Genomic DNA, 13,968 nt, shown 5'->3' with positions numbered 1-13,968 from the left:
CGCCACAGACACACCGTTCAACGTACAAACGTCTCAAATAGCACAACTTATAATCAGCACCATTTTTTGACTGTACTGACCAATTTTGAAGCAGATCCGATAAATTCCCTAGGAGGAGTTCGTTTAAATACAAGGCGAAAAATTCACCGAAAATGTGCACGGAATTCACTATGGCCAACTTTGAGGGAACGCCACGGACACGCCCTTCAACGTACATGCACAAATAGCACAACTTTTAATCAGCACCATTTTTTGACTGTACTCACAAATTTTGAAGCATATCCGATAAATTCCCTAGGAGGAGTCCGTTCAAATACAACGCGATAAGTTCGCCGAAAGTGAAAATGAAAATCAAAATGGCCGACTTCCTGTGGGGTTTCGGGTATGGGTCCAAGAGGCTTTTTTGTACGTCCCCGCATGTTACACGTGCCTACCGAGTTTCGTACATATCGGTGAAACGTGGCGCCGGGGCTGCTGTTTTTTTTATCCTGTGGGGGGCGCTACACACACGACAAACACGATTTTTGGTATGTGAGCTTCAGGCACAGAAAAGTAGTTTATCGACATTTCGCGCTCTAGCGGAGAAAAATTATAAGCGGAAGTGGGCGTGGCCTATATGGGGAGATTCAGCTCTATTCACCGAACGTGTGGATACAAGGTTTTTGAATGTGCGACAAACTATGGAGACGTTATTAGCCTAAACGCTAAAAATAAGAAGAAGAAGAAAAAGAAGAATAGGTAAGAAATCGAGCAAAAACAATAAGGACCTCCAGCGGTCGCTGGCTCGGTCCCTAAAAAAGAAAAAAAAACAGCAGAGTGAGAGCAGTGTAGCAGGTGTTGTTTATTATGTCGCAGCATAAGCTCCTTACAGTTAGAGAAGCTGTAGGCAGCCAGGATGAAAACTGGAGCTCATGGTGCACTGGTTGAAGCCATAAAGATTGAGATAAGGATAAAGACACTTTAAAAGACAAGTTAAGGAGCAAAACAGATTCAAAACCTGATATGGCCTTTGTTACTGTGATTTCAGGGGCAGATACTCAATGGAAGCATGTGGGCTTGGTGTTGTCTGAGGAACTGCAGAGGCAACTAAGTGTTAAAGCTGAGTAAATCTGTCTGCGAGGTGGGGGGGATCTCCACTGTGTACATAAGGCAAGTACCATGGATACAATAATAAATATATCCCTATGACTTTTATATTCCATTTCTGAGCCTCCTAAATGTTTCACACTACAATTCATACTTTGCAGTCACATGATTACCATGGTTACCTGGCAGGCAAGAAACATATATATTTACATATGTGACGCGTTCCATCAAAATGAGTCGGATGTCGCAGCGGCCCGTTTTTGTAGAAACACGTTTTTACAAGAAAATACAATTTTGGGCTATTTTCAGTTTTTACATGTTTCTAATTAAATAAAGTCTCAGCTTTCATACAATGTCAAAATTAATATAAAATACAAAGGATAAATATAGCTAGCATAAATAAAACGAAACAGGTGTCAGAGTTCAAAACACCGGCTAGCGTGTTTGTGTCATCTGCGTCATCTGTCAACTGTCAGTTTAGATAGACACGGACACAGAGACAGATTGACAGATTGACAGCCTAGACAAAATAAATTTTCGCGACGACGAAATTGCTCGACTTTTAAATTCAATTCCTGTAAGACATGCTACTTCAGACGACAACTGGATCGACCTTATTACGGACAATTTCACCGCACCGGCAGCTGAGAGTGAGAGTGACAGCGGCGGCTCAACCTCCGAGTCTGACTCGGATTTCGCGCCACCAACACCGGCCGGATCCGATCGGGATGGCGAAGAAAGTGAGTGTGACGGAGGCGAGGAGGAAGATATTGCACTCATGGCTAACCCGATGGTAGCACACAATGTCTCTGATTATAATTATGTAAAGCATTTTGAATTGTAAGTTTATTTATTTGAATATAAACTGTCTATAAATGTCTTTCAATTCATTTGGAATATGGCGGAATGTTGATTGCTATCTTTAGAGCCCTTTTTCTCAAAAACAAGGTTTGGTGACAGTCAACCTTTGGAAGAGCGTGTCTCAATTTTGGAGTAGAAAAATAATTTTGGTATCGCCATAAAGCTGAGACTTTCCTCTTTACAGCCATGAAGAAAACTCAAAATGTGTGTAACGTTAGTTTAAAAAAACCTTATGCCAACTAGGCTGTATCATATATGGCTAACAGGATGTCAATCATTGTAGCCTACCTGCTTATCCACTCCGCATAGCATCAGACAACAGACAAGAGCAGCTCGGGCAACGAAAAGCCTTTAATCCTGTTAGCAGTCTGTTAGGTTGTAACGTTAATGTAGTAGTAATAACTGTACCATAGTATGTATGCAAAGTAACTGTAAGTAAGTAGACGCAGTACAACAGTAACGTGTGTACTGCAACATGTATTCTTCTTCTAATCATATCATATCAAATCAGGTACATATGATATATATATTTATATACTTTTGTATAGTAAAACTGGCGACGTCCTGGCAAGATCCTTGATTAGTTTACTGGGTTTCGTTGCTGGAGAACGATGTTCTTGCCTGCCAGCTAGTAGTTGTGAAGTCACATGCAAAGTATGAATACCACCAGGCTTAACACGGAAAGAAATGATTGGATTTTGATCAGATTTGTTTTTGTCCCCACAACTGTTTGGTCTGAAAACGCTTCATGAGTGGACCATGCCTGATGCCAGCCTATACAAAGCCCTTTACGCTTGTCTCATTACATGACTACCTACTGCACACCAGCATACAGACACATTAAAGACTAATTGAGATTGTAAAAGGGAGCAGACCAGTTTGACAGGCTCAGTTCTGACTACGGGATCGGCCCAGCTGGCGCCAAATATTATTATCTGGTAAAAGCAAACAGCAAATCCTGGCTAATGAGAGACGTGGATTCCAATAAATGGCCCAGAAATATATCCATCTATATGCTCCGACCATTTATGGATCGGTAATCAAGTAAGTGAGAAAGGTGCTTTTTTGTCAGATTTTACCCACTAAGCACAGGGAAAAGTTTATTTAAATTGAGTACATGCAAAAAAAAATTGTGCAACAACCTGCTGTGCACGTTGAACTTGCACTCATCATTTGGTGGAAATTTGTGGAGAAATATTAAGTAGGTGAAGGTCAAACAAATAAATGTCAATTTAAGTGTTATCATGGCTGCCCAATCTCAACAGCACAGGAATCTGAGGCTGTTCCTATCGAGGTCTCGAGCTATTGCGAGCAGCACATTTTCAGTTAAAACATAAGCTTGTCATTGCTCTCTGGTAGACCAACATTATAACATTGAATATCCACTCCAAATATTAATAAAAAAAAACAGTGTATAAAGATTTGTCCCTTTGTGTTAAAAAGGATGGTTGTGACCCCCAATTGTCAGTGACTCCACCCAGCACTGCCATCTGCTACTCCTATTCTCTACATCTGGAAGACAGATCACCTAGAGGCCACCAGAAGCAGCCGATGACATCATCCAGTGGTTCCTCCCAAACAGGAAGGCTGTGTGTGTTTATATGTATGTGTGTTTATTATGTGTGTCAGTGTGTTACAGGCTAACTTGTGGCTTCTTACTAGTGAAGGGAGCCTGTAAAGAGAATGTATGTGTGCGTGTGTGTTCAAGAATTCAGAGGTGCATGCTTGCTTCGGTGATGTCAGCTAATTGAAAAAGTCACACACACACACACACACACACACACACACACACACACACAAAATCAGGTTAAAGCATTTGGAAAGCCCATAGTAAAGTTCAGTGACAGGAGCAGACCAAAGGCATTCCTCTGCTTGCTCTTACTCAAACTCTGCTGCCAGCCATAATTACCCAGTCCAATACAAACACAGCTAAACATAGACACACACACACACACACACACACACACACACACACACACACTCTCTCTCTCTCTCTCTGAAGGAAACACAGTAACTCCAAGAATAAAACACTGCCTACCCTCACACAGCAGCTCTATTTACTGCTTCTGTCTGGAGTTTGATAACATTTTGTGCAACCAATCAAACCTCAGGGTTAGAATATGCATTTACACTGGGTAATTAACAGCAGCTACTCTGCTGAGGGGGTGTAATGGTGTCCACAGGGCTCTTTTGGATGCAAGGGGTTGCACCGCTTCCCAGCGCTGAACGCTCATATTGACCAACAAAAGGCTACACCCTGCTACAACCACATATACGCTGCCTGGCTGCACCTGACTGGACAAACTCTTTCAAACCGGACCAACGTGGCGGCTAAATTGGAAAGAAATTCCAGTAGGTTGTAGGAGGTCCCCAGCAAAAGGAAGAATAGAATATTTAAACTTTTATCACATTTTTTTAGAAGTAGGGAAAAGGGAAAAAACCAGGCTGGCTGTTTTTATTGATTATAATTTATAGGGATCCTAGTTTGATCATTGATTGACTATGAAAGTGTAAATGCAATGAAGCTCCAATCCAATTTAGAGATCATGGTGTGTCTGTCAGTGTGAATGAGTGGAGGGCAGGACTGCAAGATCAACAGGTGACATCATTCAAGAAGCTGGATGTTTGGATCGCACAGTAAATCAGTTACAGACCACATGCTGACAACAGCTTGACTTCTAAGACCATTGAGAGGCCCGACAGTCACTGAGCTGGGGAGAAACACAGAGCGGGAGGAGAGAGGTGAGGAGACAGAGTCAGAAAGGGCAGAGCTTATAAAAAACAAAGAGAAAGAGAGCTAGGTAGAGAGCACATGCAGAGAGGAAAGTAAACAGTGTGAAGGGATTGGAATGCATTTAAGCAGCCAGAGTGACTGAAGGTACACTGTCAGCCTGGCACACAAACACACTGCACCAGAACAAATATGATAGCATTCTTACCACAGTGTTACAGTCCTCAGGAGGCTAATCTGATCTTGTAGTGGGGGAAACACACTTCCTTCTTCCACAGACAGTTTTTTTTTTTAGCAGACAGAGGTAAGTGAAGGGACAGACAGACAGAGGTAGCTCCACGGGTTTGGCCTGAGTCTCAGTGGGTGGAGCGACAAATGAGAGGATGTTGATATTCCACACAGGAAGACAGACAAACAAAAGGTCTGCTGGATTGACACAGGACACACACACTGGAGAGAACCCATGAAAACAAGTTTCACATGGGGACACAGCAGTGTTTACCCCCCCAGCACTGCATCCTGCTCTGCTAAGCTAACTAGCTAACAGCAGCTACAATTGGCAGGAGTTACTTTACTGACCATCAGAAAACTCTGTAAATCACAGAGATGACATCAGAGGGAAATCTCTCTCTCTCTCTCTCTCTCTCTCTCTCTCTCTCCCTCTCTCTCTCTCCCTCTCTCTCTCTCTCCCTCTCTCCCTCTCCCTCTCTCCCTCTCTCCCTCTCCTATATAAATACAATTGAATTGAAATGAAGCTGTTATTTTAAGGTGGAAAATGTTGCTTTAAGCCTACGTTACATAAACAGTCTATCCAGAAGGAAAATTGTATACAAAGTCGGTATATGATGATGTATACACACAAACACACACAGATCAGACATGGTGTCTGAACCAGAAGCACATGGCTCTTGCTTTTTCTTTTGCCTTCAGAAACTCTTTGTTTCCATGACAACCACACACAGAAGTCACCCTTCAGTTTGCAGCATGCATGCATGCATGCGTGTGTGTGTGTGTGTGTGTGTGTGTGTGTGTGTGGGTGAGTGTGTTGACAAGAGAGACGGATGAATACCATTTTCATCACTCAGGGCCAATAAGGCAGACTGCAGTGAGTTAAATGGAGGGCAGGAGTGTGTGAGAGATGTGAGGACGGAGGCAGAAATGAAGAGAGAGCAGACTGGTAGTGCTATCACACCGACAAAGCAGACAGCTACAGGCAGCCAGACAGATGGTGCTGTCTGCTGTGTGAACCCTCATGGTGATTCGGTGAGTCTCTGAAAGTGGTCGGAGGCCAATTTAACGGCTTCAAAAGCAGAGGGGATGGGGATGAACGGGACTTGAGCAGCTCCCTGGGCTCTGTCTGCAGACCATCAGATCACCCAGGATGCAGGTTAGCTCCAGCTGAAGTACCAGTCTCTCTCTCACTCACTGCACATAAGCTCCACAGCAAAGTCCGTTGTTCCAGTGGGGCTAGGGAAATGGCACTTAGACTGAAAGTGGCCGCAACAAGAGAGCAACAGTCTTGATCTACTCTTACTCATCAGACTAGAGACCACCCAGAAGATCTCAGCAGATAAATCAAAAACAAATGCCTCTCTCTGGCTGCTGGAATGTAGTGCACAAACACCAAATCTTCTCGGATAGGATGAAATGTTCTGAAGTGGGATGTTAATTGCTGTATTTATTTGGAGGTCGGACAATAAAAATTGTGGGACTTCCTTTGGTAGTTAAAAATGATTTCAGACAAGTCAGCCCAAACAAAAGGAGTTCCGCCCACCCAGATGCTAAAGTGGAATGTACATTTATTGAAGATAGTGCTGCAAATATTATTACACACATTTGGTTGCGTGTGTATCTTGCATCCTACTGGAACCATCAGCCTAATGTTTTTTGTGCACATTTATGACCATATGCTTAATGACCTAGTTCAAAATGTTTGAATAACCTTTTCTATTGACTGCTCTGTTATACTGACTGCTGACTCCTCTTAACCAGCCAGTAGGGGGCGCAATATTCGCCATTTTACATAATGAGTTACTGACAGCAAAAAGCTTTGAGGCAGTCAGTTGAAGTTTGGTCTCATCTTGAAACGGAGCTTCTTCAGAGTAATTCCATACCTCGTTACGGTCCACTCAACACAATACTAGCACCGTTTTTGTTATTTCCGGCGCCATCTAGACTGCAAGGGAAGTGTTTGGGAAAGGGTACGGATGCCAAATTTTGATTGTGTGATTATGTAGAGAAAGAGATCTAGGTCAAATAAAATGTAAATGGCAAATTTCACATTTTACAATTTACATTTACATCATATAGGTTTATTTACTAATGTGTGTGTGTTTGTGTCTGTGTAAATATATAAAATTTAATATATAATATATAACATACTACTGTTATGCAATACTACTATATATCCCACCTTGAATGTGACACTCAATTATATATACAGTGTAGTATCTGATTCACTGAGCTCTCTATAGGATAGGCATTATTTTAGTGACAAATATATTAAGTCATCTGTAAATCCAGGACCCCGAGCAGGTCTGGTACCAAATAGCATTTAATCAAATCCAAATCCTTTCTAGCACTTTCAGATTTACCAAATGTTTTGCTTTCATTTTGTGTTGATTCTGGCAGCCCCTGTGGACAAAAGCGGTACTGTTTCTACCACCTCCTTTCATTGATATTAAGGGGAAACCAACCAAATTCAACACGGTGTCTGCCAGGCATTAAGAATAACATATATATAAAAAGCCTCCCTCTGATGGTCTTGTTTGTTTATGTAAGTCATGTAGAGGCATCATCATCATATCAAATATGAGAAGCTGCTACTTGAATGTTTGGCACATTGTTATTTGCTAATGAAAAATAGCAAGGAAAGATAAGAGATATAATAAGAGATGTGTTCATGGGTATGTTTTCTGTTTTACAGAGGGAGCGGGTCCTCTTCTATGGAATCCGCCATGTTGAACCACCATGTTTCCCACAGCAGCCCAGAATGGACAAACCAAACACTGGCCCTTGAAGAGGTAGCTAAAGTAGGTTTTCCCACATGCTTGGAACGAGAATGTAACGAGAGGGGGTCGCAATCTGCAACTGCACTGCCAGATGCCACTAAATCCTACACACTGCACATTTAAGGATGGGTTACCAGAATCAAAATGGAACCGGCTATCAGAGCCCCTCTTTTAACAATGAAAGTCAAAAATCTCAAAGTTAACTCCAGCTGTACAGGAACTCAAAATAGAGTAGAAGTAAAATAGTCTACAACTGGCAAAAAATCTGACTGAAATCAGTAATATCTATCAAAGAAAAGAAACACACTATAAATCCAACCAGACATTTGATGTAAGGTTTCGGTACTTTGTGTTGGACAAATTACACTTAACACATAAAAAGTATTGAAGTTCAACACCCAGTCCTTTATCAGTTTGTGCCTCTTGCATATCACCATTGCATTCAAGTCACAGAGCTGAACGTCCATTTTTCCGAGAAAATCCAAAAGACGTCATTGAACCACTCCTTGCTCATTTTGTGTGACACAAGAAAAACATACACACGACATAACATTTTTGTTATGAAAGAAAGTAATATATTTTATATTCATATGTAGAAATGTAACTGATAGTACACCATTTTCATTTTGGCAATGAGATATTTCACATCAGGAAACCATTCAACCACTTCAATTTGTGATGCAAAAATAATTCCCACATTATAATGAACTGCAATACCTGTCAAAATAATCGCAATATGATGTTTCTACTAGGGATGCTCGATATTGGCATTTCTGCTCAATTTCCGATACCGATATCACCCGATACCGATATATGCAGGCTTTTTACACCAAAACTGTTAGGTAACAACATAAGATATCTCCTGTTGTGGAATTAACACATTATGCCTCATTTTATTGTGATGCCCCACTGGATGCATACATAAATGCAACATGGCTTTCCAAATGTAAACACTGTCTGTGCAAAATAAGAGAACAACTTCAACTTTCATTGTATTAATACTGAAAAGAGTGCTAGTGCTAATCGCTAGCTATGTATATCGGAGGGCCGATAAGATCGGACATCCCTAGTTTTTACCATATCGTGCAGCCCTAATTTAAAGATATCACTAGGGCTGCACCTAACAATTATTTCACTATATCACTGATTAGTTATTTGGTCAATGAAATGTCAGAAAATGGTCCTCAATTATTTTGTTTTGTCCACATAAAAAAAAACAGTTTACTGTTATAGAGGAAGAAAGAAAGCAGAAAATATAAAAAATGACTAAATTAATAACAAATTATCAAAATAACTGGTGATTAATTTAATAGTTGACAACAAATTAATTTATCAGCAATCATATTGGCTTTAGACATCAACTTTGAGAAACTGGGATGGACATTTTTCACTAATGGTAAATGGTAAATGGACCTGTACTTGTATAGTGCCTTTCTAGTCTTCCAACCACTCAAAGCGCTTTTACACTACGTGCCACATTCACCCTTTCACACACATTCACTCAGTGATGGCAAAGTCCATCGAACAGAAACTAACATTCATACACATTCAGACACCGACGCACGGCATCGGGAGCAATTCGGGGTTCAGTATCTTGCTCAAGGATACTTCGACATGTGGCACCAGGAGCGGGGGATCGAACCCACAAACTTCCGATTAAGGAACGACCCGCTCTGCCTCTGAGCCACAGCCGCCCTACTTTCTGATATTACAGTATAGACCAAAACCAATATTTGGCAGATGAAGCAATAGTGAAAACAACGGTTAGCTGCATCTCTAAGCTGATCCCAGACCACCACAACCAAGAAGACTATATCTCAGCATATTCACATTAACTACAGATGGTTGTCTGACCTGAGCTCAATCCTCAGGTCACAGCACAGACACTACTATTCAGACATTTTCATTCATTGCTGCAGCCATTGTCCATGTATGACATGACGGTTGCAGTTGTTAGGTAAGAGAGTTTATGTAGAATCAGGTCATTCGTGCACACTATCGCTCAAAGCTTTGGGGTCTCCTGCCACAAAGGTTTGATTGCGTACAGTCAGATGGCTGTTCAATCTTACCACTGAGTATTCTGCAGAGGGCCCAAAGAAAAACAGGTTCCTGATTTTTTTAGAGCCCAGTTGCACCATTGTGGTTCAGTATTGACCTCAGGTCACTGACACCTTTCTGAAGCAGAATACAGTTACAACAGTATTCTCCACTGTCATGCAGCACTAAATGGAAGTTTGAATCATTTTATTATTATGCTTTTGTGGCCAAAACTATTGCAAATGTAAATAATACATTTGGGGTCAGAATTATACTGTTTTTAACTCTGTTAAAATAGATATCATTGAAGGAAAAGAGGAAAAACAAGTATATATTCAGGTGTATATTCAATATATCTTCATATATTCATCCTCTCTGGACCCTTTGAGGTACCACTGGGGTTCCACACTGGGAAACCCCTGCTACAGGCTACTCCCTGGAACTCAAGTCAAGTTTCCTTAGATTGCAGGTAGGTATACATCTACAAGAAAAGAGTTAAACATTTCAAAAACTAAATGAGCAAAGGATAAAGCCCTACTGTGTGAACTTCACAGTGGCTCCAACAGCCAAAAGTGCTTCTTCTTTACACTGTAGCAACAATGTCTCTGATACAGCAGACAAACCTACCTACCCCTTCACACTACACTGCAGGGCCATTATAGGCTCATTAACACAAAAACACCGATGTACATGTGAAGAAAGAGAGAAGAGCAAGATGAATTTGGTGTTATTTGACACCAGTGTCTCAGAGCAGTGGACTCAGTCAAACTATCAGCCACTATTACAACAAAAGCAGAGGAGAACGTACCGTAAAAGAAGCCCCGGCGAATACCGCTGTTATCTCCTCGTCAAATATGTATTTTAATCCGACAGAAGCAGCGGAGCTCTCCCTTTTTCCCAGTCGAACCTCCGTCCGGTGGTTGTTCTCTTTCCGCTGTTTTTTTTCTCCTCTAGTCTGGATGGAAAACGTCGTCCTCACTGAGGAGAGAAAATGGGCGGGTCTCGAACGTTCGGATAAGCCGTCCGACCAATCACCGGCCTATATGACAAGATCTACTGCTTTGAGCCAATCAGGTTCCGCTTCCAACACAGAGCCGTGCGCTCATTGGTCGGCTGAGTAAAGACCTCCCAGTTGAAATTACTACAGCGCCGGGAGAGGAGCTGCTGGAATGCAACCGCCTGTATCACTTCACCTTCATCACTTTCTTCTTTTCTTTTTAGGTTAGTTGCTCTCTTATTACAGTATTCTTGTCTTGACTCATTAGTCCATTTGTGTAGTGCTATTTCGACTTTATGAAATCACCATTTTCTGGGATGATTATTATTTATTTGAAGTTAACTTTGTGAACTATAAACTGTCAACTGTATTACTAATACGCTATCAATACTCTGAAAATGTCATTGGTTTAAAAACGGTTTATTGTATTGATCTTTCTGCTGTTCTCCTTCATTAAAGGGGCCATCTCTCAACCTCGTCCTGCATTAGAAAAGTACACAGTAAAAACAACCAAAGTGCCAAAACGGTTAAATTTAGTATGTATTATTGTTAAAAAGTAATCCTCAAAAATTTGTGTAAAAAGTTAAAATATCAGGAAAACCCAACATTTGCAGGAAATAATCTGCTCAAAATTCATCCAAATCTCTAATTTCACACAAACTTCCTGCAGTTATTGTGTTCATTGTTTGGGTTCGTTGTACAGTTTATCAGCTGTTCTCTACTGTTAGTGTTATCCACTGAATATAATATGAAATATCCATAAAATATGTCACTGAGTCAGTTTACTCAATTATAGACTCCCTTAAGGAAAAGGGTTGGGAATCACATAATGTACATCCATTCAATATATTTATTATTTGTTTTGTTAACAACTTACAGAAACACATGACTTGTGTGTAGACATTTTATTCATGTTGTTGGTGATTGGTGCTTTATATATACACCGATCAACCGATCACCCTGGTGGTCAGAATGTTCTGCAGCCCCATACCAACAAACTGCTCTGCACTGTGTTCTGACCCCTTTCTATCAGAACCAGCATTAACTGTTTCTGCAGTTTGAGCTCCAGTAGCTCGTCTGTTGGATCGGACCACACGGGCCAGCCTTCACTCCCCACGTGCATCAGTGAGCCTTGCCCCCCCATGACCCTGTCTCTGGTTTACTGTTTTTCCTTCCTTGGAGCACTTTTGATAGGTACTGACCTCTGCAGACCGGGAACACTCCACAAGAGCTGCAGGTTTGGAGATGCTCTGACCCAGTCGTCTAGCTATCACAATGTGGCCCTTGTCAAAGTCACTCAAATCCTCACGCTGCCCATTTTTGTTCACTTGCTGCCTGATATATCCCACCCACTGACTGGAGCCATGATAATCAGATAATCAGTGTAATTCACTTCACCTGTCAGCGGTCACAATGTTATGACTGATTGGTGTACATGGATAAATACACCTATTCTATCACATACTATTGTTCCTAATAGTCCTGTCTATTATTTACCTTTATTTGTTCACTTTTGTTGTTCTTGCTCTTTGCTGTTAAGTCAAATCCTGTGATTACGAGCAATGACAAAAACACATTTAAAGTCCTTGTGTGTGTACACATACTTGGCCAGTAAAGCTGACCCTGATTACACATCAGTCCTTAAAATATTTTCATCACACTTTCCAAAGGTCCAAGGTGATGTCTTCAGATGTCTTGTTTTGTCAGATCAACAGTCCAAATCTCAACAAGACAAGCAGCACATTCTCATAGTGTAGAGCCAGAACTGAATAATATTTTCCATTTTAACTTCAAACATGACAAAATAGTTACAGATACATTTTCTGTCAATTGACACACACACTATTTTTAGCATTTCTTGTTGGGAAAATAAGGGATGTCCCAGTCAGTTTTTTGATCATTTAATATTGAGTATCTACTGTTCTGTATCTGATTATATCTAACTATATCTTTCATCATGTTTCCCTAATAAACAGCATGTGCACACTGTTAAATTAAAAACAATAAATCAATCTGAATAGCCTGTATGTTCGACTGCAGAGCAGCCCCATAATAGATGCACATTAGGCCACAGACCCCCAATTCGAGAGGCTTGTAAAAGTTCAAATATTCTATTCCTCCTTTTGCTGGGGACACCCAACAACCCACTGAAGGACCCCTGTTAGAAAACCACTGGTGAAGCAAGCTGTAGGGTGTAAGCTGTAAACTGTTAGGGGGGCTTTTACATGACTGTGCTGTTTCCAGGGGCCCATTGTCTTATAATCTGTCAATAATTAAACAGCTTTTACAGTGTAAAGATATATGCCATAAAAAGCCTTAATATGTCAGTTACCTATGAAAGTTAGAGTGACGCAACATGCAGTTGATCAGCACAGATAAGTGCTAAACTAAAAACAACACATCAGCTAAGTCGCATTAGATTTGATCAGCTATGACAAAAGTTTGACAAACACATGAGAAAGCACAACACTGGCACCCTCTGGTGGAAAGCTGAGGACCCTGGTTGAACCTAAAGGGGTTGGTAAATGGGAGGAATGTGTTTCACAGCCCTAGAAAACCCACTATAGGTCAGAAGAAAATCACCATATGAGACAATTATCAAATAAGACTTCACAATCCAACTGGTAATTCCCATTGAAGATAAAAAAGAATATCCTTTACTGAAAAATGAACTCACACTAACGCAACTACTGATAGTTTTCATTATCAATTAATCTGCAGATTATTTATTAATCATTAAATATTTTTTTCTAAATAAAATGTTTAAGGAAATGTCAGTAACAATTTCCTAAAGCCAATGTGCAGTCTTTAAAGCTGTAGTAGGTAACTTTTTGTCATATTTGTTGAAACTTTCATTATATCCTGACAGTAGTACATGAGACAGATAATGTGTGAAACAATCAGGTTCCTCTGGCTCCTCCTAGTGCTCCTGGTGGTATTTGCAAGAAGTGTTACCCAAAACTCATATAATTACAGTCTTAATTCAAGGCTGGATTTTAACAACAGGAAACTCTTTAAGACAGCCTCAAGATCAGGCAATAAAGCAGGACATACTCTAAGGCCCATACCATGTCAACTGATATTGTCCTTTCATATCAGTGAAACTTCAGTTTCTCCTACAGACTTTGAAGGATGAGCTGTATTCAGTTGGTTTCAATGTGCAACTTCTCAGCTAGGTACCACTGAATGCTACACACTGGTACTTTAAAGCACAGAGTAGAAGTCTCACAATGAGAATCACAGAA

The 13,968-nt window shown here is 40.8% G+C and overlaps 1 protein-coding gene across 2 annotated transcripts in view; it reads right to left on the bottom strand.

Annotated features, from left to right (window-relative positions):
- ccdc102a (coiled-coil domain containing 102A) overlaps nucleotides 1-10,699 on the bottom strand; it is an 87,746-nt gene extending 77,047 nt beyond the window's left edge. For both annotated transcript variants that reach the window (XM_051380014.1, XM_051380013.1), the window contains exon 1: nucleotides 10,535-10,699. The gene's annotated coding sequence lies outside the window, so the exon portion shown is untranslated. The remainder of the gene's footprint in view (nucleotides 1-10,534) is intronic.
- Between the last annotated feature and the right edge of the window lie 3,269 nt (nucleotides 10,700-13,968).

Source organism: Dicentrarchus labrax, unplaced genomic scaffold (genome assembly GCF_905237075.1).
Source record: "Dicentrarchus labrax unplaced genomic scaffold, dlabrax2021, whole genome shotgun sequence".
NCBI classification, from domain to species: domain Eukaryota; kingdom Metazoa; phylum Chordata; class Actinopteri; family Moronidae; genus Dicentrarchus; species Dicentrarchus labrax.
The sequence above is the reverse complement of the archived record's forward strand: the minus strand, read 5'-3'. Positions and strand labels throughout refer to the sequence as shown.